This window comes from Schistocerca cancellata, unplaced genomic scaffold, assembly GCF_023864275.1.
Source record: "Schistocerca cancellata isolate TAMUIC-IGC-003103 unplaced genomic scaffold, iqSchCanc2.1 HiC_scaffold_747, whole genome shotgun sequence".
NCBI lineage: Eukaryota > Metazoa > Arthropoda > Insecta > Orthoptera > Acrididae > Schistocerca > Schistocerca cancellata.
In genome coordinates, this window is record NW_026046758.1 from 12,215 (window position 1) to 32,970 (window position 20,756).

The 20,756-nt window shown below is 53.4% G+C and overlaps 58 non-coding genes across 58 annotated transcripts; 26 read left to right on the forward strand and 32 right to left on the reverse strand.

The window, feature by feature from the left end:
• Positions 1 to 147: 147 nt before the first annotated feature.
• Positions 148 to 219, reverse strand: Trnad-guc (transfer RNA aspartic acid (anticodon GUC)). Its single transcript has one exon. It is a non-coding gene; the product is annotated as a tRNA-Asp (tRNA).
• Positions 220 to 330: 111 nt separating this feature from the next.
• Trnai-uau (transfer RNA isoleucine (anticodon UAU)) lies at positions 331 to 422 on the reverse strand. The gene is given in 2 exon segments: positions 331 to 366; positions 385 to 422. It is a non-coding gene; the product is annotated as a tRNA-Ile (tRNA).
• Positions 423 to 863: 441 nt separating this feature from the next.
• On the forward strand, positions 864 to 936 carry Trnar-acg (transfer RNA arginine (anticodon ACG)). The gene has a single exon. It is a non-coding gene; the product is annotated as a tRNA-Arg (tRNA).
• A 556-nt stretch (positions 937 to 1,492) lies between these two features.
• Positions 1,493 to 1,564, reverse strand: Trnad-guc (transfer RNA aspartic acid (anticodon GUC)). Its single transcript has one exon. It is a non-coding gene; the product is annotated as a tRNA-Asp (tRNA).
• A 111-nt stretch (positions 1,565 to 1,675) lies between these two features.
• Trnai-uau (transfer RNA isoleucine (anticodon UAU)) lies at positions 1,676 to 1,767 on the reverse strand. The gene is given in 2 exon segments: positions 1,676 to 1,711; positions 1,730 to 1,767. It is a non-coding gene; the product is annotated as a tRNA-Ile (tRNA).
• Positions 1,768 to 2,209: 442 nt separating this feature from the next.
• Trnar-acg (transfer RNA arginine (anticodon ACG)) lies at positions 2,210 to 2,282 on the forward strand. The gene has a single exon. It is a non-coding gene; the product is annotated as a tRNA-Arg (tRNA).
• A 248-nt stretch (positions 2,283 to 2,530) lies between these two features.
• Trnam-cau (transfer RNA methionine (anticodon CAU)) lies at positions 2,531 to 2,602 on the forward strand. The gene has a single exon. It is a non-coding gene; the product is annotated as a tRNA-Met (tRNA).
• Positions 2,603 to 2,838: 236 nt separating this feature from the next.
• On the reverse strand, positions 2,839 to 2,910 carry Trnad-guc (transfer RNA aspartic acid (anticodon GUC)). The gene has a single exon. It is a non-coding gene; the product is annotated as a tRNA-Asp (tRNA).
• A 111-nt stretch (positions 2,911 to 3,021) lies between these two features.
• Positions 3,022 to 3,113, reverse strand: Trnai-uau (transfer RNA isoleucine (anticodon UAU)). Its single transcript is given in 2 exon segments — positions 3,022 to 3,057; positions 3,076 to 3,113. It is a non-coding gene; the product is annotated as a tRNA-Ile (tRNA).
• Positions 3,114 to 3,555: 442 nt separating this feature from the next.
• Positions 3,556 to 3,628, forward strand: Trnar-acg (transfer RNA arginine (anticodon ACG)). The gene has a single exon. It is a non-coding gene; the product is annotated as a tRNA-Arg (tRNA).
• A 556-nt stretch (positions 3,629 to 4,184) lies between these two features.
• On the reverse strand, positions 4,185 to 4,256 carry Trnad-guc (transfer RNA aspartic acid (anticodon GUC)). The gene has a single exon. It is a non-coding gene; the product is annotated as a tRNA-Asp (tRNA).
• Positions 4,257 to 4,367: 111 nt separating this feature from the next.
• Positions 4,368 to 4,459, reverse strand: Trnai-uau (transfer RNA isoleucine (anticodon UAU)). The gene is given in 2 exon segments: positions 4,368 to 4,403; positions 4,422 to 4,459. It is a non-coding gene; the product is annotated as a tRNA-Ile (tRNA).
• Positions 4,460 to 4,901: 442 nt separating this feature from the next.
• Trnar-acg (transfer RNA arginine (anticodon ACG)) lies at positions 4,902 to 4,974 on the forward strand. The gene has a single exon. It is a non-coding gene; the product is annotated as a tRNA-Arg (tRNA).
• Positions 4,975 to 5,222: 248 nt separating this feature from the next.
• On the forward strand, positions 5,223 to 5,294 carry Trnam-cau (transfer RNA methionine (anticodon CAU)). Its single transcript has one exon. It is a non-coding gene; the product is annotated as a tRNA-Met (tRNA).
• Positions 5,295 to 5,530: 236 nt separating this feature from the next.
• On the reverse strand, positions 5,531 to 5,602 carry Trnad-guc (transfer RNA aspartic acid (anticodon GUC)). Its single transcript has one exon. It is a non-coding gene; the product is annotated as a tRNA-Asp (tRNA).
• Positions 5,603 to 5,713: 111 nt separating this feature from the next.
• Trnai-uau (transfer RNA isoleucine (anticodon UAU)) lies at positions 5,714 to 5,805 on the reverse strand. The gene is given in 2 exon segments: positions 5,714 to 5,749; positions 5,768 to 5,805. It is a non-coding gene; the product is annotated as a tRNA-Ile (tRNA).
• A 442-nt stretch (positions 5,806 to 6,247) lies between these two features.
• On the forward strand, positions 6,248 to 6,320 carry Trnar-acg (transfer RNA arginine (anticodon ACG)). Its single transcript has one exon. It is a non-coding gene; the product is annotated as a tRNA-Arg (tRNA).
• A 248-nt stretch (positions 6,321 to 6,568) lies between these two features.
• Positions 6,569 to 6,640, forward strand: Trnam-cau (transfer RNA methionine (anticodon CAU)). Its single transcript has one exon. It is a non-coding gene; the product is annotated as a tRNA-Met (tRNA).
• A 236-nt stretch (positions 6,641 to 6,876) lies between these two features.
• Trnad-guc (transfer RNA aspartic acid (anticodon GUC)) lies at positions 6,877 to 6,948 on the reverse strand. Its single transcript has one exon. It is a non-coding gene; the product is annotated as a tRNA-Asp (tRNA).
• A 111-nt stretch (positions 6,949 to 7,059) lies between these two features.
• Positions 7,060 to 7,151, reverse strand: Trnai-uau (transfer RNA isoleucine (anticodon UAU)). Its single transcript is given in 2 exon segments — positions 7,060 to 7,095; positions 7,114 to 7,151. It is a non-coding gene; the product is annotated as a tRNA-Ile (tRNA).
• Positions 7,152 to 7,592: 441 nt separating this feature from the next.
• Positions 7,593 to 7,665, forward strand: Trnar-acg (transfer RNA arginine (anticodon ACG)). The gene has a single exon. It is a non-coding gene; the product is annotated as a tRNA-Arg (tRNA).
• Positions 7,666 to 8,221: 556 nt separating this feature from the next.
• Positions 8,222 to 8,293, reverse strand: Trnad-guc (transfer RNA aspartic acid (anticodon GUC)). The gene has a single exon. It is a non-coding gene; the product is annotated as a tRNA-Asp (tRNA).
• Positions 8,294 to 8,404: 111 nt separating this feature from the next.
• On the reverse strand, positions 8,405 to 8,496 carry Trnai-uau (transfer RNA isoleucine (anticodon UAU)). The gene is given in 2 exon segments: positions 8,405 to 8,440; positions 8,459 to 8,496. It is a non-coding gene; the product is annotated as a tRNA-Ile (tRNA).
• A 442-nt stretch (positions 8,497 to 8,938) lies between these two features.
• On the forward strand, positions 8,939 to 9,011 carry Trnar-acg (transfer RNA arginine (anticodon ACG)). Its single transcript has one exon. It is a non-coding gene; the product is annotated as a tRNA-Arg (tRNA).
• Positions 9,012 to 9,259: 248 nt separating this feature from the next.
• Positions 9,260 to 9,331, forward strand: Trnam-cau (transfer RNA methionine (anticodon CAU)). The gene has a single exon. It is a non-coding gene; the product is annotated as a tRNA-Met (tRNA).
• A 236-nt stretch (positions 9,332 to 9,567) lies between these two features.
• On the reverse strand, positions 9,568 to 9,639 carry Trnad-guc (transfer RNA aspartic acid (anticodon GUC)). Its single transcript has one exon. It is a non-coding gene; the product is annotated as a tRNA-Asp (tRNA).
• A 111-nt stretch (positions 9,640 to 9,750) lies between these two features.
• On the reverse strand, positions 9,751 to 9,842 carry Trnai-uau (transfer RNA isoleucine (anticodon UAU)). The gene is given in 2 exon segments: positions 9,751 to 9,786; positions 9,805 to 9,842. It is a non-coding gene; the product is annotated as a tRNA-Ile (tRNA).
• Positions 9,843 to 10,283: 441 nt separating this feature from the next.
• Positions 10,284 to 10,356, forward strand: Trnar-acg (transfer RNA arginine (anticodon ACG)). The gene has a single exon. It is a non-coding gene; the product is annotated as a tRNA-Arg (tRNA).
• Positions 10,357 to 10,912: 556 nt separating this feature from the next.
• Trnad-guc (transfer RNA aspartic acid (anticodon GUC)) lies at positions 10,913 to 10,984 on the reverse strand. The gene has a single exon. It is a non-coding gene; the product is annotated as a tRNA-Asp (tRNA).
• A 111-nt stretch (positions 10,985 to 11,095) lies between these two features.
• Trnai-uau (transfer RNA isoleucine (anticodon UAU)) lies at positions 11,096 to 11,187 on the reverse strand. Its single transcript is given in 2 exon segments — positions 11,096 to 11,131; positions 11,150 to 11,187. It is a non-coding gene; the product is annotated as a tRNA-Ile (tRNA).
• Positions 11,188 to 11,629: 442 nt separating this feature from the next.
• Trnar-acg (transfer RNA arginine (anticodon ACG)) lies at positions 11,630 to 11,702 on the forward strand. Its single transcript has one exon. It is a non-coding gene; the product is annotated as a tRNA-Arg (tRNA).
• Positions 11,703 to 11,950: 248 nt separating this feature from the next.
• Trnam-cau (transfer RNA methionine (anticodon CAU)) lies at positions 11,951 to 12,022 on the forward strand. The gene has a single exon. It is a non-coding gene; the product is annotated as a tRNA-Met (tRNA).
• A 236-nt stretch (positions 12,023 to 12,258) lies between these two features.
• Trnad-guc (transfer RNA aspartic acid (anticodon GUC)) lies at positions 12,259 to 12,330 on the reverse strand. The gene has a single exon. It is a non-coding gene; the product is annotated as a tRNA-Asp (tRNA).
• A 111-nt stretch (positions 12,331 to 12,441) lies between these two features.
• On the reverse strand, positions 12,442 to 12,533 carry Trnai-uau (transfer RNA isoleucine (anticodon UAU)). The gene is given in 2 exon segments: positions 12,442 to 12,477; positions 12,496 to 12,533. It is a non-coding gene; the product is annotated as a tRNA-Ile (tRNA).
• Positions 12,534 to 12,975: 442 nt separating this feature from the next.
• Trnar-acg (transfer RNA arginine (anticodon ACG)) lies at positions 12,976 to 13,048 on the forward strand. The gene has a single exon. It is a non-coding gene; the product is annotated as a tRNA-Arg (tRNA).
• A 248-nt stretch (positions 13,049 to 13,296) lies between these two features.
• Positions 13,297 to 13,368, forward strand: Trnam-cau (transfer RNA methionine (anticodon CAU)). The gene has a single exon. It is a non-coding gene; the product is annotated as a tRNA-Met (tRNA).
• Positions 13,369 to 13,604: 236 nt separating this feature from the next.
• Positions 13,605 to 13,676, reverse strand: Trnad-guc (transfer RNA aspartic acid (anticodon GUC)). Its single transcript has one exon. It is a non-coding gene; the product is annotated as a tRNA-Asp (tRNA).
• A 111-nt stretch (positions 13,677 to 13,787) lies between these two features.
• Positions 13,788 to 13,879, reverse strand: Trnai-uau (transfer RNA isoleucine (anticodon UAU)). Its single transcript is given in 2 exon segments — positions 13,788 to 13,823; positions 13,842 to 13,879. It is a non-coding gene; the product is annotated as a tRNA-Ile (tRNA).
• A 442-nt stretch (positions 13,880 to 14,321) lies between these two features.
• Trnar-acg (transfer RNA arginine (anticodon ACG)) lies at positions 14,322 to 14,394 on the forward strand. The gene has a single exon. It is a non-coding gene; the product is annotated as a tRNA-Arg (tRNA).
• A 248-nt stretch (positions 14,395 to 14,642) lies between these two features.
• Trnam-cau (transfer RNA methionine (anticodon CAU)) lies at positions 14,643 to 14,714 on the forward strand. Its single transcript has one exon. It is a non-coding gene; the product is annotated as a tRNA-Met (tRNA).
• A 236-nt stretch (positions 14,715 to 14,950) lies between these two features.
• Positions 14,951 to 15,022, reverse strand: Trnad-guc (transfer RNA aspartic acid (anticodon GUC)). Its single transcript has one exon. It is a non-coding gene; the product is annotated as a tRNA-Asp (tRNA).
• Positions 15,023 to 15,133: 111 nt separating this feature from the next.
• On the reverse strand, positions 15,134 to 15,225 carry Trnai-uau (transfer RNA isoleucine (anticodon UAU)). The gene is given in 2 exon segments: positions 15,134 to 15,169; positions 15,188 to 15,225. It is a non-coding gene; the product is annotated as a tRNA-Ile (tRNA).
• Positions 15,226 to 15,667: 442 nt separating this feature from the next.
• Trnar-acg (transfer RNA arginine (anticodon ACG)) lies at positions 15,668 to 15,740 on the forward strand. The gene has a single exon. It is a non-coding gene; the product is annotated as a tRNA-Arg (tRNA).
• Positions 15,741 to 15,988: 248 nt separating this feature from the next.
• Positions 15,989 to 16,060, forward strand: Trnam-cau (transfer RNA methionine (anticodon CAU)). Its single transcript has one exon. It is a non-coding gene; the product is annotated as a tRNA-Met (tRNA).
• Positions 16,061 to 16,296: 236 nt separating this feature from the next.
• Positions 16,297 to 16,368, reverse strand: Trnad-guc (transfer RNA aspartic acid (anticodon GUC)). The gene has a single exon. It is a non-coding gene; the product is annotated as a tRNA-Asp (tRNA).
• Positions 16,369 to 16,479: 111 nt separating this feature from the next.
• Trnai-uau (transfer RNA isoleucine (anticodon UAU)) lies at positions 16,480 to 16,571 on the reverse strand. The gene is given in 2 exon segments: positions 16,480 to 16,515; positions 16,534 to 16,571. It is a non-coding gene; the product is annotated as a tRNA-Ile (tRNA).
• Positions 16,572 to 17,013: 442 nt separating this feature from the next.
• Positions 17,014 to 17,086, forward strand: Trnar-acg (transfer RNA arginine (anticodon ACG)). The gene has a single exon. It is a non-coding gene; the product is annotated as a tRNA-Arg (tRNA).
• A 248-nt stretch (positions 17,087 to 17,334) lies between these two features.
• Trnam-cau (transfer RNA methionine (anticodon CAU)) lies at positions 17,335 to 17,406 on the forward strand. The gene has a single exon. It is a non-coding gene; the product is annotated as a tRNA-Met (tRNA).
• Positions 17,407 to 17,642: 236 nt separating this feature from the next.
• Trnad-guc (transfer RNA aspartic acid (anticodon GUC)) lies at positions 17,643 to 17,714 on the reverse strand. The gene has a single exon. It is a non-coding gene; the product is annotated as a tRNA-Asp (tRNA).
• A 111-nt stretch (positions 17,715 to 17,825) lies between these two features.
• On the reverse strand, positions 17,826 to 17,917 carry Trnai-uau (transfer RNA isoleucine (anticodon UAU)). Its single transcript is given in 2 exon segments — positions 17,826 to 17,861; positions 17,880 to 17,917. It is a non-coding gene; the product is annotated as a tRNA-Ile (tRNA).
• Positions 17,918 to 18,359: 442 nt separating this feature from the next.
• On the forward strand, positions 18,360 to 18,432 carry Trnar-acg (transfer RNA arginine (anticodon ACG)). The gene has a single exon. It is a non-coding gene; the product is annotated as a tRNA-Arg (tRNA).
• A 248-nt stretch (positions 18,433 to 18,680) lies between these two features.
• Trnam-cau (transfer RNA methionine (anticodon CAU)) lies at positions 18,681 to 18,752 on the forward strand. The gene has a single exon. It is a non-coding gene; the product is annotated as a tRNA-Met (tRNA).
• Positions 18,753 to 18,988: 236 nt separating this feature from the next.
• On the reverse strand, positions 18,989 to 19,060 carry Trnad-guc (transfer RNA aspartic acid (anticodon GUC)). The gene has a single exon. It is a non-coding gene; the product is annotated as a tRNA-Asp (tRNA).
• Positions 19,061 to 19,171: 111 nt separating this feature from the next.
• Trnai-uau (transfer RNA isoleucine (anticodon UAU)) lies at positions 19,172 to 19,263 on the reverse strand. Its single transcript is given in 2 exon segments — positions 19,172 to 19,207; positions 19,226 to 19,263. It is a non-coding gene; the product is annotated as a tRNA-Ile (tRNA).
• Positions 19,264 to 19,705: 442 nt separating this feature from the next.
• On the forward strand, positions 19,706 to 19,778 carry Trnar-acg (transfer RNA arginine (anticodon ACG)). The gene has a single exon. It is a non-coding gene; the product is annotated as a tRNA-Arg (tRNA).
• A 248-nt stretch (positions 19,779 to 20,026) lies between these two features.
• Positions 20,027 to 20,098, forward strand: Trnam-cau (transfer RNA methionine (anticodon CAU)). The gene has a single exon. It is a non-coding gene; the product is annotated as a tRNA-Met (tRNA).
• A 236-nt stretch (positions 20,099 to 20,334) lies between these two features.
• On the reverse strand, positions 20,335 to 20,406 carry Trnad-guc (transfer RNA aspartic acid (anticodon GUC)). Its single transcript has one exon. It is a non-coding gene; the product is annotated as a tRNA-Asp (tRNA).
• Positions 20,407 to 20,517: 111 nt separating this feature from the next.
• Trnai-uau (transfer RNA isoleucine (anticodon UAU)) lies at positions 20,518 to 20,609 on the reverse strand. The gene is given in 2 exon segments: positions 20,518 to 20,553; positions 20,572 to 20,609. It is a non-coding gene; the product is annotated as a tRNA-Ile (tRNA).
• Positions 20,610 to 20,756: the final 147 nt, after the last annotated feature.

Sequence of the window (20,756 nt, forward strand, 5' to 3'; positions counted from 1 at the left end):
AAACGATGACGACGTCGTGTGGAGAATACGAGAAACACTTCCTAAGACGCAGAGTTTCTTACGATTCTGCAGCAACTACATTTCTCGATCACAACGTTAATGTCCTATCGGGCCACACGTGCAACTTTCGCGATATAAAAATCGCACCTCCCCGGCGGGGAATCGAACCCCGGTCTCCCGCGTGACAGGCGGGGATACTAACCACTATACTACCGAGGAATACGCAAACGATACGCACAACGCACGCACACTTATTCTTCTCAAGTAGGTGATTCATCTCAAATCTAGCGTCCCGATGCTTTCAGAGTCAGCTGCTACGAAATAAAAGTATGCCCCAGGTGAGGCTCGAACTCACAACCCCGGCATTGCTCACGGCTACTGCCTTATAAGTACCGTGCGCTAACCAATTGCGCCACTGGGGCTACAGCAGGGTGCTTTCAGTTAGCGGTATTTGCTTTGCCGCCAACCTGTTGTGGCTACAGACCCATCATACGACCGTCACCTGCGGCCATACTGCGACTTTAGCACCTGGCTACGGATGCTTCATACGATTCTTGTTTCATATGCTACACTTACAAGCATATCAACCGCTTGTCATCACCGAAAAATTGCAGAAAAACGCGCGCCTTGCCTTCTGCTACCTGTCCAACAGCGAGGGCAGATGTGTGGCAAGCTCTAAGCTATGCAGGCGCACCGTGGCCGAGCAGCTGGAGGAGAGATGCCTTCCTTGGCAGCTCCCTGCAGAGTGCGGAAGACCAGAGTGGCCGCGCCGCCGTTGTCAGTGGACGACACGCAGTTGCCGAGCCACGGAGAACACGTTGCTCTGCGATGTGTACCCGCCTCATATGACAAAGGCGAACAGTGGCCCTGTGGCGCAACGGATAACGCGTCTGACTACGGATCAGAAGATTCCAGGTTCGAATCCTGGCAGGGTCGGCATTTTGTTAGTTGCGGGCGCGTAGCTAGGCAGTGCATTCGAATGTTTCCACCTGCGTGGAGTGCAATGTCAATCCTGAGCATCTCGCAGCTGCATCTCGAGACGATCGTGGTAAATATCGCTTCGTGCAAGCGTCAGCGTAGCGTCAGTCGAGCAAAGTCGAGACAAGTCAAGCTGAGAGATGTTGCACAGTTAAGTAAACGGTACGCGACGCAGACAATGCTTTTCCAAGTGTCCCACGTCACGCAGCAGAGTGGCGCAGTGGAAGCGTGCTGGGCCCATAACCCAGAGGTCCGTGGATCGAAACCACGCTCTGCTGAAATTATTCTTTTTCTTGGGTGCTTCGAGCTCGATCATTAAGCCTGGGGTGCGCTGACCCAGCGTCAACAGCAAACCCTGTAAGTTCTGAAACGATGACGACGTCGTGTGGAGAATACGAGAAACACTTCCTAAGACGCAGAGTTTCTTACGATTCTGCAGCAACTACATTTCTCGATCACAACGTTAATGTCCTATCGGGCCACACGTGCAACTTTCGCGATATAAAAATCGCACCTCCCCGGCGGGGAATCGAACCCCGGTCTCCCGCGTGACAGGCGGGGATACTAACCACTATACTACCGAGGAATACGCAAACGATACGCACAACGCACGCACACTTATTCTTCTCAAGTAGGTGATTCATCTCAAATCTAGCGTCCCGATGCTTTCAGAGTCAGCTGCTACGAAATAAAAGTATGCCCCAGGTGAGGCTCGAACTCACAACCCCGGCATTGCTCACGGCTACTGCCTTATAAGTACCGTGCGCTAACCAATTGCGCCACTGGGGCTACAGCAGGGTGCTTTCAGTTAGCGGTATTTGCTTTGCCGCCAACCTGTTGTGGCTACAGACCCATCATACGACCGTCACCTGCGGCCATACTGCGACTTTAGCACCTGGCTACGGATGCTTCATACGATTCTTGTTTCATATGCTACACTTACAAGCATATCAACCGCTTGTCATCACCGAAAAATTGCAGAAAAACGCGCGCCTTGCCTTCTGCTACCTGTCCAACAGCGAGGGCAGATGTGTGGCAAGCTCTAAGCTATGCAGGCGCACCGTGGCCGAGCAGCTGGAGGAGAGATGCCTTCCTTGGCAGCTCCCTGCAGAGTGCGGAAGACCAGAGTGGCCGCGCCGCCGTTGTCAGTGGACGACACGCAGTTGCCGAGCCACGGAGAACACGTTGCTCTGCGATGTGTACCCGCCTCATATGACGAAAGGCGAACAGTGGCCCTGTGGCGCAACGGATAACGCGTCTGACTACGGATCAGAAGATTCCAGGTTCGAATCCTGGCAGGGTCGGCATTTTGTTAGTTGCGGGCGCGTAGCTAGGCAGTGCATTCGAATGTTTCCACCTGCGTGGAGTGCAATGTCAATCCTGAGCATCTCGCAGCTGCATCTCGAGACGATCGTGGTAAATATCGCTTCGTGCAAGCGTCAGCGTAGCGTCAGTCGAGCAAAGTCGAGACAAGTCAAGCTGAGAGATGTTGCACAGTTAAGTAAACGGTACGCGACGCAGACAATGCTTTTCCAAGTGTCCCACGTCACGCAGCAGAGTGGCGCAGTGGAAGCGTGCTGGGCCCATAACCCAGAGGTCCGTGGATCGAAACCACGCTCTGCTAAAATTATTCTTTTTCTTGGGTGCTTCGAGCTCGATCATTAAGCCTGGGGTGCGCTGACCCAGCGTCAACAGCAAACCCTGTAAGTTCTGAAACGATGACGACGTCGTGTGGAGAATACGAGAAACACTTCCTAAGACGCAGAGTTTCTTACGATTCTGCAGCAACTACATTTCTCGATCACAACGTTAATGTCCTATCGGGCCACACGTGCAACTTTCGCGATATAAAAATCGCACCTCCCCGGCGGGGAATCGAACCCCGGTCTCCCGCGTGACAGGCGGGGATACTAACCACTATACTACCGAGGAATACGCAAACGATACGCACAACGCACGCACACTTATTCTTCTCAAGTAGGTGATTCATCTCAAATCTAGCGTCCCGATGCTTTCAGAGTCAGCTGCTACGAAATAAAAGTATGCCCCAGGTGAGGCTCGAACTCACAACCCCGGCATTGCTCACGGCTACTGCCTTATAAGTACCGTGCGCTAACCAAGTGCGCCACTGGGGCTACAGCAGGGTGCTTTCAGTTAGCGGTATTTGCTTTGCCGCCAACCTGTTGTGGCTACAGACCCATCATACGACCGTCACCTGCGGCCATACTGCGACTTTAGCACCTGGCTACGGATGCTTCATACGATTCTTGTTTCATATGCTACACTTACAAGCATATCAACCGCTTGTCATCACCGAAAAATTGCAGAAAAACGCGCGCCTTGCCTTCTGCTACCTGTCCAACAGCGAGGGCAGATGTGTGGCAAGCTCTAAGCTATGCAGGCGCACCGTGGCCGAGCAGCTGGAGGAGAGATGCCTTCCTTGGCAGCTCCCTGCAGAGTGCGGAAGACCAGAGTGGCCGCGCCGCCGTTGTCAGTGGACGACACGCAGTTGCCGAGCCACGGAGAACACGTTGCTCTGCGATGTGTACCCGCCTCATATGACGAAAGGCGAACAGTGGCCCTGTGGCGCAACGGATAACGCGTCTGACTACGGATCAGAAGATTCCAGGTTCGAATCCTGGCAGGGTCGGCATTTTGTTAGTTGCGGGCGCGTAGCTAGGCAGTGCATTCGAATGTTTCCACCTGCGTGGAGTGCAATGTCAATCCTGAGCATCTCGCAGCTGCATCTCGAGACGATCGTGGTAAATATCGCTTCGTGCAAGCGTCAGCGTAGCGTCAGTCGAGCAAAGTCGAGACAAGTCAAGCTGAGAGATGTTGCACAGTTAAGTAAACGGTACGCGACGCAGACAATGCTTTTCCAAGTGTCCCACGTCACGCAGCAGAGTGGCGCAGTGGAAGCGTGCTGGGCCCATAACCCAGAGGTCCGTGGATCGAAACCACGCTCTGCTGAAATTATTCTTTTTCTTGGGTGCTTCGAGCTCGATCATTAAGCCTGGGGTGCGCTGACCCAGCGTCAACAGCAAACCCTGTAAGTTCTGAAACGATGACGACGTCGTGTGGAGAATACGAGAAACACTTCCTAAGACGCAGAGTTTCTTACGATTCTGCAGCAACTACATTTCTCGATCACAACGTTAATGTCCTATCGGGCCACACGTGCAACTTTCGCGATATAAAAATCGCACCTCCCCGGCGGGGAATCGAACCCCGGTCTCCCGCGTGACAGGCGGGGATACTAACCACTATACTACCGAGGAATACGCAAACGATACGCACAACGCACGCACACTTATTCTTCTCAAGTAGGTGATTCATCTCAAATCTAGCGTCCCGATGCTTTCAGAGTCAGCTGCTACGAAATAAAAGTATGCCCCAGGTGAGGCTCGAACTCACAACCCCGGCATTGCTCACGGCTACTGCCTTATAAGTACCGTGCGCTAACCAATTGCGCCACTGGGGCTACAGCAGGGTGCTTTCAGTTAGCGGTATTTGCTTTGCCGCCAACCTGTTGTGGCTACAGACCCATCATACGACCGTCACCTGCGGCCATACTGCGACTTTAGCACCTGGCTACGGATGCTTCATACGATTCTTGTTTCATATGCTACACTTACAAGCATATCAACCGCTTGTCATCACCGAAAAATTGCAGAAAAACGCGCGCCTTGCCTTCTGCTACCTGTCCAACAGCGAGGGCAGATGTGTGGCAAGCTCTAAGCTATGCAGGCGCACCGTGGCCGAGCAGCTGGAGGAGAGATGCCTTCCTTGGCAGCTCCCTGCAGAGTGCGGAAGACCAGAGTGGCCGCGCCGCCGTTGTCAGTGGACGACACGCAGTTGCCGAGCCACGGAGAACACGTTGCTCTGCGATGTGTACCCGCCTCATATGACGAAAGGCGAACAGTGGCCCTGTGGCGCAACGGATAACGCGTCTGACTACGGATCAGAAGATTCCAGGTTCGAATCCTGGCAGGGTCGGCATTTTGTTAGTTGTGGGCGCGTAGCTAGGCAGTGCATTCGAATGTTTCCACCTGCGTGGAGTGCAATGTCAATCCTGAGCATCTCGCAGCTGCATCTCGAGACGATCGTGGTAAATATCGCTTCGTGCAAGCGTCAGCGTAGCGTCAGTCGAGCAAAGTCGAGTCAAGTCAAGCTGAGAGATGTTGCACAGTTAAGTAAACGGTACGCGACGCAGACAATGCTTTTCCAAGTGTCCCACGTCACGCAGCAGAGTGGCGCAGTGGAAGCGTGCTGGGCCCATAACCCAGAGGTCCGTGGATCGAAACCACGCTCTGCTAAAATTATTCTTTTTCTTGGGTGCTTCGAGCTCGATCATTAAGCCTGGGGTGCGCTGACCCAGCGTCAACAGCAAACCCTGTAAGTTCTGAAACGATGACGACGTCGTGTGGAGAATACGAGAAACACTTCCTAAGACGCAGAGTTTCTTACGATTCTGCAGCAACTACATTTCTCGATCACAACGTTAATGTCCTATCGGGCCACACGTGCAACTTTCGCGATATAAAAATCGCACCTCCCCGGCGGGGAATCGAACCCCGGTCTCCCGCGTGACAGGCGGGGATACTAACCACTATACTACCGAGGAATACGCAAACGATACGCACAACGCACGCACACTTATTCTTCTCAAGTAGGTGATTCATCTCAAATCTAGCGTCCCGATGCTTTCAGAGTCAGCTGCTACGAAATAAAAGTATGCCCCAGGTGAGGCTCGAACTCACAACCCCGGCATTGCTCACGGCTACTGCCTTATAAGTACCGTGCGCTAACCAATTGCGCCACTGGGGCTACAGCAGGGTGCTTTCAGTTAGCGGTATTTGCTTTGCCGCCAACCTGTTGTGGCTACAGACCCATCATACGACCGTCACCTGCGGCCATACTGCGACTTTAGCACCTGGCTACGGATGCTTCATACGATTCTTGTTTCATATGCTACACTTACAAGCATATCAACCGCTTGTCATCACCGAAAAATTGCAGAAAAACGCGCGCCTTGCCTTCTGCTACCTGTCCAACAGCGAGGGCAGATGTGTGGCAAGCTCTAAGCTATGCAGGCGCACCGTGGCCGAGCAGCTGGAGGAGAGATGCCTTCCTTGGCAGCTCCCTGCAGAGTGCGGAAGACCAGAGTGGCCGCGCCGCCGTTGTCAGTGGACGACACGCAGTTGCCGAGCCACGGAGAACACGTTGCTCTGCGATGTGTACCCGCCTCATATGACGAAAGGCGAACAGTGGCCCTGTGGCGCAACGGATAACGCGTCTGACTACGGATCAGAAGATTCCAGGTTCGAATCCTGGCAGGGTCGGCATTTTGTTAGTTGCGGGCGCGTAGCTAGGCAGTGCATTCGAATGTTTCCACCTGCGTGGAGTGCAATGTCAATCCTGAGCATCTCGCAGCTGCATCTCGAGACGATCGTGGTAAATATCGCTTCGTGCAAGCGTCAGCGTAGCGTCAGTCGAGCAAAGTCGAGTCAAGTCAAGCTGAGAGATGTTGCACAGTTAAGTAAACGGTACGCGACGCAGACAATGCTTTTCCAAGTGTCCCACGTCACGCAGCAGAGTGGCGCAGTGGAAGCGTGCTGGGCCCATAACCCAGAGGTCCGTGGATCGAAACCACGCTCTGCTAAAATTATTCTTTTTCTTGGGTGCTTCGAGCTCGATCATTAAGCCTGGGGTGCGCTGACCCAGCGTCAACAGCAAACCCTGTAAGTTCTGAAACGATGACGACGTCGTGTGGAGAATACGAGAAACACTTCCTAAGACGCAGAGTTTCTTACGATTCTGCAGCAACTACATTTCTCGATCACAACGTTAATGTCCTATCGGGCCACACGTGCAACTTTCGCGATATAAAAATCGCACCTCCCCGGCGGGGAATCGAACCCCGGTCTCCCGCGTGACAGGCGGGGATACTAACCACTATACTACCGAGGAATACGCAAACGATACGCACAACGCACGCACACTTATTCTTCTCAAGTAGGTGATTCATCTCAAATCTAGCGTCCCGATGCTTTCAGAGTCAGCTGCTACGAAATAAAAGTATGCCCCAGGTGAGGCTCGAACTCACAACCCCGGCATTGCTCACGGCTACTGCCTTATAAGTACCGTGCGCTAACCAATTGCGCCACTGGGGCTACAGCAGGGTGCTTTCAGTTAGCGGTATTTGCTTTGCCGCCAACCTGTTGTGGCTACAGACCCATCATACGACCGTCACCTGCGGCCATACTGCGACTTTAGCACCTGGCTACGGATGCTTCATACGATTCTTGTTTCATATGCTACACTTACAAGCATATCAACCGCTTGTCATCACCGAAAAATTGCAGAAAAACGCGCGCCTTGCCTTCTGCTACCTGTCCAACAGCGAGGGCAGATGTGTGGCAAGCTCTAAGCTATGCAGGCGCACCGTGGCCGAGCAGCTGGAGGAGAGATGCCTTCCTTGGCAGCTCCCTGCAGAGTGCGGAAGACCAGAGTGGCCGCGCCGCCGTTGTCAGTGGACGACACGCAGTTGCCGAGCCACGGAGAACACGTTGCTCTGCGATGTGTACCCGCCTCATATGACAAAGGCGAACAGTGGCCCTGTGGCGCAACGGATAACGCGTCTGACTACGGATCAGAAGATTCCAGGTTCGAATCCTGGCAGGGTCGGCATTTTGTTAGTTGCGGGCGCGTAGCTAGGCAGTGCATTCGAATGTTTCCACCTGCGTGGAGTGCAATGTCAATCCTGAGCATCTCGCAGCTGCATCTCGAGACGATCGTGGTAAATATCGCTTCGTGCAAGCGTCAGCGTAGCGTCAGTCGAGCAAAGTCGAGACAAGTCAAGCTGAGAGATGTTGCACAGTTAAGTAAACGGTACGCGACGCAGACAATGCTTTTCCAAGTGTCCCACGTCACGCAGCAGAGTGGCGCAGTGGAAGCGTGCTGGGCCCATAACCCAGAGGTCCGTGGATCGAAACCACGCTCTGCTGAAATTATTCTTTTTCTTGGGTGCTTCGAGCTCGATCATTAAGCCTGGGGTGCGCTGACCCAGCGTCAACAGCAAACCCTGTAAGTTCTGAAACGATGACGACGTCGTGTGGAGAATACGAGAAACACTTCCTAAGACGCAGAGTTTCTTACGATTCTGCAGCAACTACATTTCTCGATCACAACGTTAATGTCCTATCGGGCCACACGTGCAACTTTCGCGATATAAAAATCGCACCTCCCCGGCGGGGAATCGAACCCCGGTCTCCCGCGTGACAGGCGGGGATACTAACCACTATACTACCGAGGAATACGCAAACGATACGCACAACGCACGCACACTTATTCTTCTCAAGTAGGTGATTCATCTCAAATCTAGCGTCCCGATGCTTTCAGAGTCAGCTGCTACGAAATAAAAGTATGCCCCAGGTGAGGCTCGAACTCACAACCCCGGCATTGCTCACGGCTACTGCCTTATAAGTACCGTGCGCTAACCAATTGCGCCACTGGGGCTACAGCAGGGTGCTTTCAGTTAGCGGTATTTGCTTTGCCGCCAACCTGTTGTGGCTACAGACCCATCATACGACCGTCACCTGCGGCCATACTGCGACTTTAGCACCTGGCTACGGATGCTTCATACGATTCTTGTTTCATATGCTACACTTACAAGCATATCAACCGCTTGTCATCACCGAAAAATTGCAGAAAAACGCGCGCCTTGCCTTCTGCTACCTGTCCAACAGCGAGGGCAGATGTGTGGCAAGCTCTAAGCTATGCAGGCGCACCGTGGCCGAGCAGCTGGAGGAGAGATGCCTTCCTTGGCAGCTCCCTGCAGAGTGCGGAAGACCAGAGTGGCCGCGCCGCCGTTGTCAGTGGACGACACGCAGTTGCCGAGCCACGGAGAACACGTTGCTCTGCGATGTGTACCCGCCTCATATGACGAAAGGCGAACAGTGGCCCTGTGGCGCAACGGATAACGCGTCTGACTACGGATCAGAAGATTCCAGGTTCGAATCCTGGCAGGGTCGGCATTTTGTTAGTTGCGGGCGCGTAGCTAGGCAGTGCATTCGAATGTTTCCACCTGCGTGGAGTGCAATGTCAATCCTGAGCATCTCGCAGCTGCATCTCGAGACGATCGTGGTAAATATCGCTTCGTGCAAGCGTCAGCGTAGCGTCAGTCGAGCAAAGTCGAGTCAAGTCAAGCTGAGAGATGTTGCACAGTTAAGTAAACGGTACGCGACGCAGACAATGCTTTTCCAAGTGTCCCACGTCACGCAGCAGAGTGGCGCAGTGGAAGCGTGCTGGGCCCATAACCCAGAGGTCCGTGGATCGAAACCACGCTCTGCTAAAATTATTCTTTTTCTTGGGTGCTTCGAGCTCGATCATTAAGCCTGGGGTGCGCTGACCCAGCGTCAACAGCAAACCCTGTAAGTTCTGAAACGATGACGACGTCGTGTGGAGAATACGAGAAACACTTCCTAAGACGCAGAGTTTCTTACGATTCTGCAGCAACTACATTTCTCGATCACAACGTTAATGTCCTATCGGGCCACACGTGCAACTTTCGCGATATAAAAATCGCACCTCCCCGGCGGGGAATCGAACCCCGGTCTCCCGCGTGACAGGCGGGGATACTAACCACTATACTACCGAGGAATACGCAAACGATACGCACAACGCACGCACACTTATTCTTCTCAAGTAGGTGATTCATCTCAAATCTAGCGTCCCGATGCTTTCAGAGTCAGCTGCTACGAAATAAAAGTATGCCCCAGGTGAGGCTCGAACTCACAACCCCGGCATTGCTCACGGCTACTGCCTTATAAGTACCGTGCGCTAACCAATTGCGCCACTGGGGCTACAGCAGGGTGCTTTCAGTTAGCGGTATTTGCTTTGCCGCCAACCTGTTGTGGCTACAGACCCATCATACGACCGTCACCTGCGGCCATACTGCGACTTTAGCACCTGGCTACGGATGCTTCATACGATTCTTGTTTCATATGCTACACTTACAAGCATATCAACCGCTTGTCATCACCGAAAAATTGCAGAAAAACGCGCGCCTTGCCTTCTGCTACCTGTCCAACAGCGAGGGCAGATGTGTGGCAAGCTCTAAGCTATGCAGGCGCACCGTGGCCGAGCAGCTGGAGGAGAGATGCCTTCCTTGGCAGCTCCCTGCAGAGTGCGGAAGACCAGAGTGGCCGCGCCGCCGTTGTCAGTGGACGACACGCAGTTGCCGAGCCACGGAGAACACGTTGCTCTGCGATGTGTACCCGCCTCATATGACAAAGGCGAACAGTGGCCCTGTGGCGCAACGGATAACGCGTCTGACTACGGATCAGAAGATTCCAGGTTCGAATCCTGGCAGGGTCGGCATTTTGTTAGTTGCGGGCGCGTAGCTAGGCAGTGCATTCGAATGTTTCCACCTGCGTGGAGTGCAATGTCAATCCTGAGCATCTCGCAGCTGCATCTCGAGACGATCGTGGTAAATATCGCTTCGTGCAAGCGTCAGCGTAGCGTCAGTCGAGCAAAGTCGAGACAAGTCAAGCTGAGAGATGTTGCACAGTTAAGTAAACGGTACGCGACGCAGACAATGCTTTTCCAAGTGTCCCACGTCACGCAGCAGAGTGGCGCAGTGGAAGCGTGCTGGGCCCATAACCCAGAGGTCCGTGGATCGAAACCACGCTCTGCTGAAATTATTCTTTTTCTTGGGTGCTTCGAGCTCGATCATTAAGCCTGGGGTGCGCTGACCCAGCGTCAACAGCAAACCCTGTAAGTTCTGAAACGATGACGACGTCGTGTGGAGAATACGAGAAACACTTCCTAAGACGCAGAGTTTCTTACGATTCTGCAGCAACTACATTTCTCGATCACAACGTTAATGTCCTATCGGGCCACACGTGCAACTTTCGCGATATAAAAATCGCACCTCCCCGGCGGGGAATCGAACCCCGGTCTCCCGCGTGACAGGCGGGGATACTAACCACTATACTACCGAGGAATACGCAAACGATACGCACAACGCACGCACACTTATTCTTCTCAAGTAGGTGATTCATCTCAAATCTAGCGTCCCGATGCTTTCAGAGTCAGCTGCTACGAAATAAAAGTATGCCCCAGGTGAGGCTCGAACTCACAACCCCGGCATTGCTCACGGCTACTGCCTTATAAGTACCGTGCGCTAACCAATTGCGCCACTGGGGCTACAGCAGGGTGCTTTCAGTTAGCGGTATTTGCTTTGCCGCCAACCTGTTGTGGCTACAGACCCATCATACGACCGTCACCTGCGGCCATACTGCGACTTTAGCACCTGGCTACGGATGCTTCATACGATTCTTGTTTCATATGCTACACTTACAAGCATATCAACCGCTTGTCATCACCGAAAAATTGCAGAAAAACGCGCGCCTTGCCTTCTGCTACCTGTCCAACAGCGAGGGCAGATGTGTGGCAAGCTCTAAGCTATGCAGGCGCACCGTGGCCGAGCAGCTGGAGGAGAGATGCCTTCCTTGGCAGCTCCCTGCAGAGTGCGGAAGACCAGAGTGGCCGCGCCGCCGTTGTCAGTGGACGACACGCAGTTGCCGAGCCACGGAGAACACGTTGCTCTGCGATGTGTACCCGCCTCATATGACGAAAGGCGAACAGTGGCCCTGTGGCGCAACGGATAACGCGTCTGACTACGGATCAGAAGATTCCAGGTTCGAATCCTGGCAGGGTCGGCATTTTGTTAGTTGCGGGCGCGTAGCTAGGCAGTGCATTCGAATGTTTCCACCTGCGTGGAGTGCAATGTCAATCCTGAGCATCTCGCAGCTGCATCTCGAGACGATCGTGGTAAATATCGCTTCGTGCAAGCGTCAGCGTAGCGTCAGTCGAGCAAAGTCGAGACAAGTCAAGCTGAGAGATGTTGCACAGTTAAGTAAACGGTACGCGACGCAGACAATGCTTTTCCAAGTGTCCCACGTCACGCAGCAGAGTGGCGCAGTGGAAGCGTGCTGGGCCCATAACCCAGAGGTCCGTGGATCGAAACCACGCTCTGCTAAAATTATTCTTTTTCTTGGGTGCTTCGAGCTCGATCATTAAGCCTGGGGTGCGCTGACCCAGCGTCAACAGCAAACCCTGTAAGTTCTGAAACGATGACGACGTCGTGTGGAGAATACGAGAAACACTTCCTAAGACGCAGAGTTTCTTACGATTCTGCAGCAACTACATTTCTCGATCACAACGTTAATGTCCTATCGGGCCACACGTGCAACTTTCGCGATATAAAAATCGCACCTCCCCGGCGGGGAATCGAACCCCGGTCTCCCGCGTGACAGGCGGGGATACTAACCACTATACTACCGAGGAATACGCAAACGATACGCACAACGCACGCACACTTATTCTTCTCAAGTAGGTGATTCATCTCAAATCTAGCGTCCCGATGCTTTCAGAGTCAGCTGCTACGAAATAAAAGTATGCCCCAGGTGAGGCTCGAACTCACAACCCCGGCATTGCTCACGGCTACTGCCTTATAAGTACCGTGCGCTAACCAAGTGCGCCACTGGGGCTACAGCAGGGTGCTTTCAGTTAGCGGTATTTGCTTTGCCGCCAACCTGTTGTGGCTACAGACCCATCATACGACCGTCACCTGCGGCCATACTGCGACTTTAGCACCTGGCTACGGATGCTTCATACGATTCTTGTTTCATATGCTACACTTACAAGCATATCAACCGCTTGTCATCACCGAAAAATTGCAGAAAAACGCGCGCCTTGCCTTCTGCTACCTGTCCAACAGCGAGGGCAGATGTGTGGCAAGCTCTAAGCTATGCAGGCGCACCGTGGCCGAGCAGCTGGAGGAGAGATGCCTTCCTTGGCAGCTCCCTGCAGAGTGCGGAAGACCAGAGTGGCCGCGCCGCCGTTGTCAGTGGACGACACGCAGTTGCCGAGCCACGGAGAACACGTTGCTCTGCGATGTGTACCCGCCTCATATGACGAAAGGCGAACAGTGGCCCTGTGGCGCAACGGATAACGCGTCTGACTACGGATCAGAAGATTCCAGGTTCGAATCCTGGCAGGGTCGGCATTTTGTTAGTTGCGGGCGCGTAGCTAGGCAGTGCATTCGAATGTTTCCACCTGCGTGGAGTGCAATGTCAATCCTGAGCATCTCGCAGCTGCATCTCGAGACGATCGTGGTAAATATCGCTTCGTGCAAGCGTCAGCGTAGCGTCAGTCGAGCAAAGTCGAGACAAGTCAAGCTGAGAGATGTTGCACAGTTAAGTAAACGGTACGCGACGCAGACAATGCTTTTCCAAGTGTCCCACGTCACGCAGCAGAGTGGCGCAGTGGAAGCGTGCTGGGCCCATAACCCAGAGGTCCGTGGATCGAAACCACGCTCTGCTAAAATTATTCTTTTTCTTGGGTGCTTCGAGCTCGATCATTAAGCCTGGGGTGCGCTGACCCAGCGTCAACAGCAAACCCTGTAAGTTCTGAAACGATGACGACGTCGTGTGGAGAATACGAGAAACACTTCCTAAGACGCAGAGTTTCTTACGATTCTGCAGCAACTACATTTCTCGATCACAACGTTAATGTCCTATCGGGCCACACGTGCAACTTTCGCGATATAAAAATCGCACCTCCCCGGCGGGGAATCGAACCCCGGTCTCCCGCGTGACAGGCGGGGATACTAACCACTATACTACCGAGGAATACGCAAACGATACGCACAACGCACGCACACTTATTCTTCTCAAGTAGGTGATTCATCTCAAATCTAGCGTCCCGATGCTTTCAGAGTCAGCTGCTACGAAATAAAAGTATGCCCCAGGTGAGGCTCGAACTCACAACCCCGGCATTGCTCACGGCTACTGCCTTATAAGTACCGTGCGCTAACCAATTGCGCCACTGGGGCTACAGCAGGGTGCTTTCAGTTAGCGGTATTTGCTTTGCCGCCAACCTGTTGTGGCTACAGACCCATCATACGACCGTCACCTGCGGCCATACTGCGACTTTAGCACCTGGCTACGGATGCTTCATACGATTCTTGTTTCATATGCTACACTTACAAGCATATCAACCGCTTGTCATCACCGAAAAATTGCAGAAAAACGCGCGCCTTGCCTTCTGCTACCTGTCCAACAGCGAGGGCAGATGTGTGGCAAGCTCTAAGCTATGCAGGCGCACCGTGGCCGAGCAGCTGGAGGACAGATGCCTTCCTTGGCAGCTCCCTGCAGAGTGCGGAAGACCAGAGTGGCCGCGCCGCCGTTGTCAGTGGACGACACGCAGTTGCCGAGCCACGGAGAACACGTTGCTCTGCGATGTGTACCCGCCTCATATGACGAAAGGCGAACAGTGGCCCTGTGGCGCAACGGATAACGCGTCTGACTACGGATCAGAAGATTCCAGGTTCGAATCCTGGCAGGGTCGGCATTTTGTTAGTTGCGGGCGCGTAGCTAGGCAGTGCATTCGAATGTTTCCACCTGCGTGGAGTGCAATGTCAATCCTGAGCATCTCGCAGCTGCATCTCGAGACGATCGTGGTAAATATCGCTTCGTGCAAGCGTCAGCGTAGCGTCAGTCGAGCAAAGTCGAGACAAGTCAAGCTGAGAGATGTTGCACAGTTAAGTAAACGGTACGCGACGCAGACAATGCTTTTCCAAGTGTCCCACGTCACGCAGCAGAGTGGCGCAGTGGAAGCGTGCTGGGCCCATAACCCAGAGGTCCGTGGATCGAAACCACGCTCTGCTAAAATTATTCTTTTTCTTGGGTGCTTCGAGCTCGATCATTAAGCCTGGGGTGCGCTGACCCAGCGTCAACAGCAAACCCTGTAAGTTCTGAAACGATGACGACGTCGTGTGGAGAATACGAGAAACACTTCCTAAGACGCAGAGTTTCTTACGATTCTGCAGCAACTACATTTCTCGATCACAACGTTAATGTCCTATCGGGCCACACGTGCAACTTTCGCGATATAAAAATCGCACCTCCCCGGCGGGGAATCGAACCCCGGTCTCCCGCGTGACAGGCGGGGATACTAACCACTATACTACCGAGGAATACGCAAACGATACGCACAACGCACGCACACTTATTCTTCTCAAGTAGGTGATTCATCTCAAATCTAGCGTCCCGATGCTTTCAGAGTCAGCTGCTACGAAATAAAAGTATGCCCCAGGTGAGGCTCGAACTCACAACCCCGGCATTGCTCACGGCTACTGCCTTATAAGTACCGTGCGCTAACCAATTGCGCCACTGGGGCTACAGCAAGGTGCTTTCAGTTAGCGGTATTTGCTTTGCCGCCAACCTGTTGTGGCTACAGACCCATCATACGACCGTCACCTGCGGCCATACTGCGACTTTAGCACCTGGCTACGGATGCTTCATACGATTCTTGTTTCATATGCTACACTTACAAGCATATCAACCGCTTGTCATCACCGAAAAATTGCAGAAAAACGCGCGCCTTGCCTTCTGCTACCTGTCCAACAGCGAGGGCAGATGTGTGGCAAGCTCTAAGCTATGCAGGCGCACCGTGGCCGAGCAGCTGGAGGAGAGATGCCTTCCTTGGCAGCTCCCTGCAGAGTGCGGAAGACCAGAGTGGCCGCGCCGCCGTTGTCAGTGGACGACACGCAGTTGCCGAGCCACGGAGAACACGTTGCTCTGCGATGTGTACCCGCCTCATATGACGAAAGGCGAACAGTGGCCCTGTGGCGCAACGGATAACGCGTCTGACTACGGATCAGAAGATTCCAGGTTCGAATCCTGGCAGGGTCGGCATTTTGTTAGTTGCGGGCGCGTAGCTAGGCAGTGCATTCGAATGTTTCCACCTGCGTGGAGTGCAATGTCAATCCTGAGCATCTCGCAGCTGCATCTCGAGACGATCGTGGTAAATATCGCTTCGTGCAAGCGTCAGCGTAGCGTCAGTCGAGCAAAGTCGAGACAAGTCAAGCTGAGAGATGTTGCACAGTTAAGTAAACGGTACGCGACGCAGACAATGCTTTTCCAAGTGTCCCACGTCACGCAGCAGAGTGGCGCAGTGGAAGCGTGCTGGGCCCATAACCCAGAGGTCCGTGGATCGAAACCACGCTCTGCTAAAATTATTCTTTTTCTTGGGTGCTTCGAGCTCGATCATTAAGCCTGGGGTGCGCTGACCCAGCGTCAACAGCAAACCCTGTAAGTTCTGAAACGATGACGACGTCGTGTGGAGAATACGAGAAACACTTCCTAAGACGCAGAGTTTCTTACGATTCTGCAGCAACTACATTTCTCGATCACAACGTTAATGTCCTATCGGGCCACACGTGCAACTTTCGCGATATAAAAATCGCACCTCCCCGGCGGGGAATCGAACCCCGGTCTCCCGCGTGACAGGCGGGGATACTAACCACTATACTACCGAGGAATACGCAAACGATACGCACAACGCACGCACACTTATTCTTCTCAAGTAGGTGATTCATCTCAAATCTAGCGTCCCGATGCTTTCAGAGTCAGCTGCTACGAAATAAAAGTATGCCCCAGGTGAGGCTCGAACTCACAACCCCGGCATTGCTCACGGCTACTGCCTTATAAGTACCGTGCGCTAACCAATTGCGCCACTGGGGCTACAGCAGGGTGCTTTCAGTTAGCGGTATTTGCTTTGCCGCCAACCTGTTGTGGCTACAGACCCATCATACGACCGTCACCTGCGGCCATACTGCGACTTTAGCACCTGGCTACGGATGCTTCATACGATTCTTGTTTCATATGCTACACTTACAAGCATATCAACCGCTTGTCATCACCGAAAAATTGCAGAAAAACGCGCGCCTTGCCTTCTGCTACCTGTCCAACAGCGAGGGCAGATGTGTGGCAAGCTCTAAGCTATGCAGGCGCACCGTGGCCGAGCAGCTGGAGGAGAGATGCCTTCCTTGGCAGCTCCCTGCAGAGTGCGGAAGACCAGAGTGGCCGCGCCGCCGTTGTCAGTGGACGACACGCAGTTGCCGAGCCACGGAGAACACGTTGCTCTGCGATGTGTACCCGCCTCATATGACGAAAGGCGAACAGTGGCCCTGTGGCGCAACGGATAACGCGTCTGACTACGGATCAGAAGATTCCAGGTTCGAATCCTGGCAGGGTCGGCATTTTGTTAGTTGCGGGCGCGTAGCTAGGCAGTGCATTCGAATGTTTCCACCTGCGTGGAGTGCAATGTCAATCCTGAGCATCTCGCAGCTGCATCTCGAGACGATCGTGGTAAATATCGCTTCGTGCAAGCGTCAGCGTAGCGTCAGTCGAGCAAAGTCGAGACAAGTCAAGCTGAGAGATGTTGCACAGTTAAGTAAACGGTACGCGACGCAGACAATGCTTTTCCAAGTGTTCCACGTCACGCAGCAGAGTGGCGCAGTGGAAGCGTGCTGGGCCCATAACCCAGAGGTCCGTGGATCGAAACCACGCTCTGCTAAAATTATTCTTTTTCTTGGGTGCTTCGAGCTCGATCATTAAGCCTGGGGTGCGCTGACCCAGCGTCAACAGCAAACCCTGTAAGTTCTGAAACGATGACGACGTCGTGTGGAGAATACGAGAAACACTTCCTAAGACGCAGAGTTTCTTACGATTCTGCAGCAACTACATTTCTCGATCACAACGTTAATGTCCTATCGGGCCACACGTGCAACTTTCGCGATATAAAAATCGCACCTCCCCGGCGGGGAATCGAACCCCGGTCTCCCGCGTGACAGGCGGGGATACTAACCACTATACTACCGAGGAATACGCAAACGATACGCACAACGCACGCACACTTATTCTTCTCAAGTAGGTGATTCATCTCAAATCTAGCGTCCCGATGCTTTCAGAGTCAGCTGCTACGAAATAAAAGTATGCCCCAGGTGAGGCTCGAACTCACAACCCCGGCACTGCTCACGGCTACTGCCTTATAAGTACCGTGCGCTAACCAATTGCGCCACTGGGGCTACAGCAGGGTGCTTTCAGTTAGCGGTATTTGCTTTGCCGCCAACCTGTTGTGGCTACAGACCCATCATACGACCGTCACCTGCGGCCATACTGCGACTTTAGCACCTGGCTACGGATGCTTCATACGATTCTTGTTTCATATGCTACACTTACAAGCATATCAACCGCTTGTCATCACCGAAAAATTGCAGAAAAACGCGCGCCTTGCCTTCTGCTACCTGTCCAACAGCGAGGGCAGATGTGTGGCAAGCTCTAAGCTATGCAGGCGCACCGTGGCCGAGCAGCTGGAGGAGAGATGCCTTCCTTGGCAGCTCCCTGCAGAGTGCGGAAGACCAGAGTGGCCGCGCCGCCGTTGTCAGTGGACGACACGCAGTTGCCGAGCCACGGAGAACACGTTGCTCTGCGATGTGTACCCGCCTCATATGACGAAAGGCGAACAGTGGCCCTGTGGCGCAACGGATAACGCGTCTGACTACGGATCAGAAGATTCCAGGTTCGAATCCTGGCAGGGTCGGCATTTTGTTAGTTGCGGGCGCGTAGCTAGGCAGTGCATTCGAATGTTTCCACCTGCGTGGAGTGCAATGTCAATCCTGAGCATCTCGCAGCTGCATCTCGAGACGATCGTGGTAAATATCGCTTCGTGCAAGCGTCAGCGTAGCGTCAGTCGAGCAAAGTCGAGACAAGTCAAGCTGAGAGATGTTGCACAGTTAAGTAAACGGTACGCGACGCAGACAATGCTTTTCCAAGTGTCCCACGTCACGCAGCAGAGTGGCGCAGTGGAAGCGTGCTGGGCCCATAACCCAGAGGTCCGTGGATCGAAACCACGCTCTGCTAAAATTGTTCTTTTTCTTGGGTGCTTCGAGCTCGATCATTAAGCCTGGGGTGCGCTGACCCAGCGTCAACAGCAAACCCTGTAAGTTCTGAAACGATGACGACGTCGTGTGGAGAATACGAGAAACACTTCCTAAGACGCAGAGTTTCTTACGATTCTGCAGCAACTACATTTCTCGATCACAACGTTAATGTCCTATCGGGCCACACGTGCAACTTTCGCTATATAAAAATCGCACCTCCCCGGCGGGGAATCGAACCCCGGTCTCCCGCGTGACAGGCGGGGATACTAACCACTATACTACCGAGGAATACGCAAACGATACGCACAACGCACGCACACTTATTCTTCTCAAGTAGGTGATTCATCTCAAATCTAGCGTCCCGATGCTTTCAGAGTCAGCTGCTACGAAATAAAAGTATGCCCCAGGTGAGGCTCGAACTCACAACCCCGGCACTGCTCACGGCTACTGCCTTATAAGTACCGTGCGCTAACCAATTGCGCCACTGGGGCTACAGCAGGGTGCTTTCAGTTAGCGGTATTTGCTTTGCCGCCAACCTGTTGTGGCTACAGACCCATCATACGACCGTCACCTGCGGCCATACTGCGACTTTAGCACCTGGCTACGGATGCTTCATACGATTCTTGTTTCATATGCTACACTTACAAGCATATCAACCGCTTGTCATCACCGAAAAATTGCAGAAAAACGCGCGCCTTGCCTTCTGCTACCTGTCCAACAGCGAGGGCAGATGTGTGGCAAGCTCTAAGCTATGCAGGCGCACCGTGGCCGAGCAGCTGGAGGAGAGATGCCTTCCTTGGCAGCTCCCTGCAGAGTGCGGAAGACCAGAGTGGCCGCGCCGCCGTTGTCAGTGGACGACACGCAGTTGCCGAGCCACGGAGAACACGTTGCTCTGCGATGTGTACCCGCCTCATATGACGAAAGGCGAACAGTGGCCCTGTGGCGCAACGGATAACGCGTCTGACTACGGATCAGAAGATTCCAGGTTCGAATCCTGGCAGGGTCGGCATTTTGTTAGTTGCGGGCGCGTAGCTAGGCAGTGCATTCGAATGTTTCCACCTGCGTGGAGTGCAATGTCAATCCTGAGCATCTCGCAGCTGCATCTCGAGACGATCGTGGTAAATATCGCTTCGTGCAAGCGTCAGCGTAGCGTCAGTCGAGCAAAGTCGAGACAAGTCAAGCTGAGAGATGTTGCACAGTTAAGTAAACGGTACGCGACGCAGACAATGCTTTTCCAAGTGTCCCACGTCACGCAGCAGAGTGGCGCAGTGGAAGCGTGCTGGGCCCATAACCCAGAGGTCCGTGGATCGAAACCACGCTCTGCTAAAATTATTCTTTTTCTTGGGTGCTTCGAGCTCGATCATTAAGCCTGGGGTGCGCTGACCCAGCGTCAACAGCAAACCCTGTAAGTTCTGAAACGATGACGACGTCGTGTGGAGAATACGAGAAACACTTCCTAAGACGCAGAGTTTCTTACGATTCTGCAGCAACTACATTTCTCGATCACAACGTTAATGTCCTATCGGGCCACACGTGCAACTTTCGCGATATAAAAATCGCACCTCCCCGGCGGGGAATCGAACCCCGGTCTCCCGCGTGACAGGCGGGGATACTAACCACTATACTACCGAGGAATACGCAAACGATACGCACAACGCACGCACACTTATTCTTCTCAAGTAGGTGATTCATCTCAAATCTAGCGTCCCGATGCTTTCAGAGTCAGCTGCTACGAAATAAAAGTATGCCCCAGGTGAGGCTCGAACTCACAACCCCGGCATTGCTCACGGCTACTGCCTTATAAGTACCGTGCGCTAACCAATTGCGCCACTGGGGCTACAGCAGGGTGCTTTCAGTTAGCGGTATTTGCTTTGCCGCCAACCTGTTGTGGCTACAGACCCATCATACGACCGTCACCTGCGGCCATACTGCGACTTTAGCACCTGGCTACGGATGCTTCATACGATTCTTGTTTCATATGCTA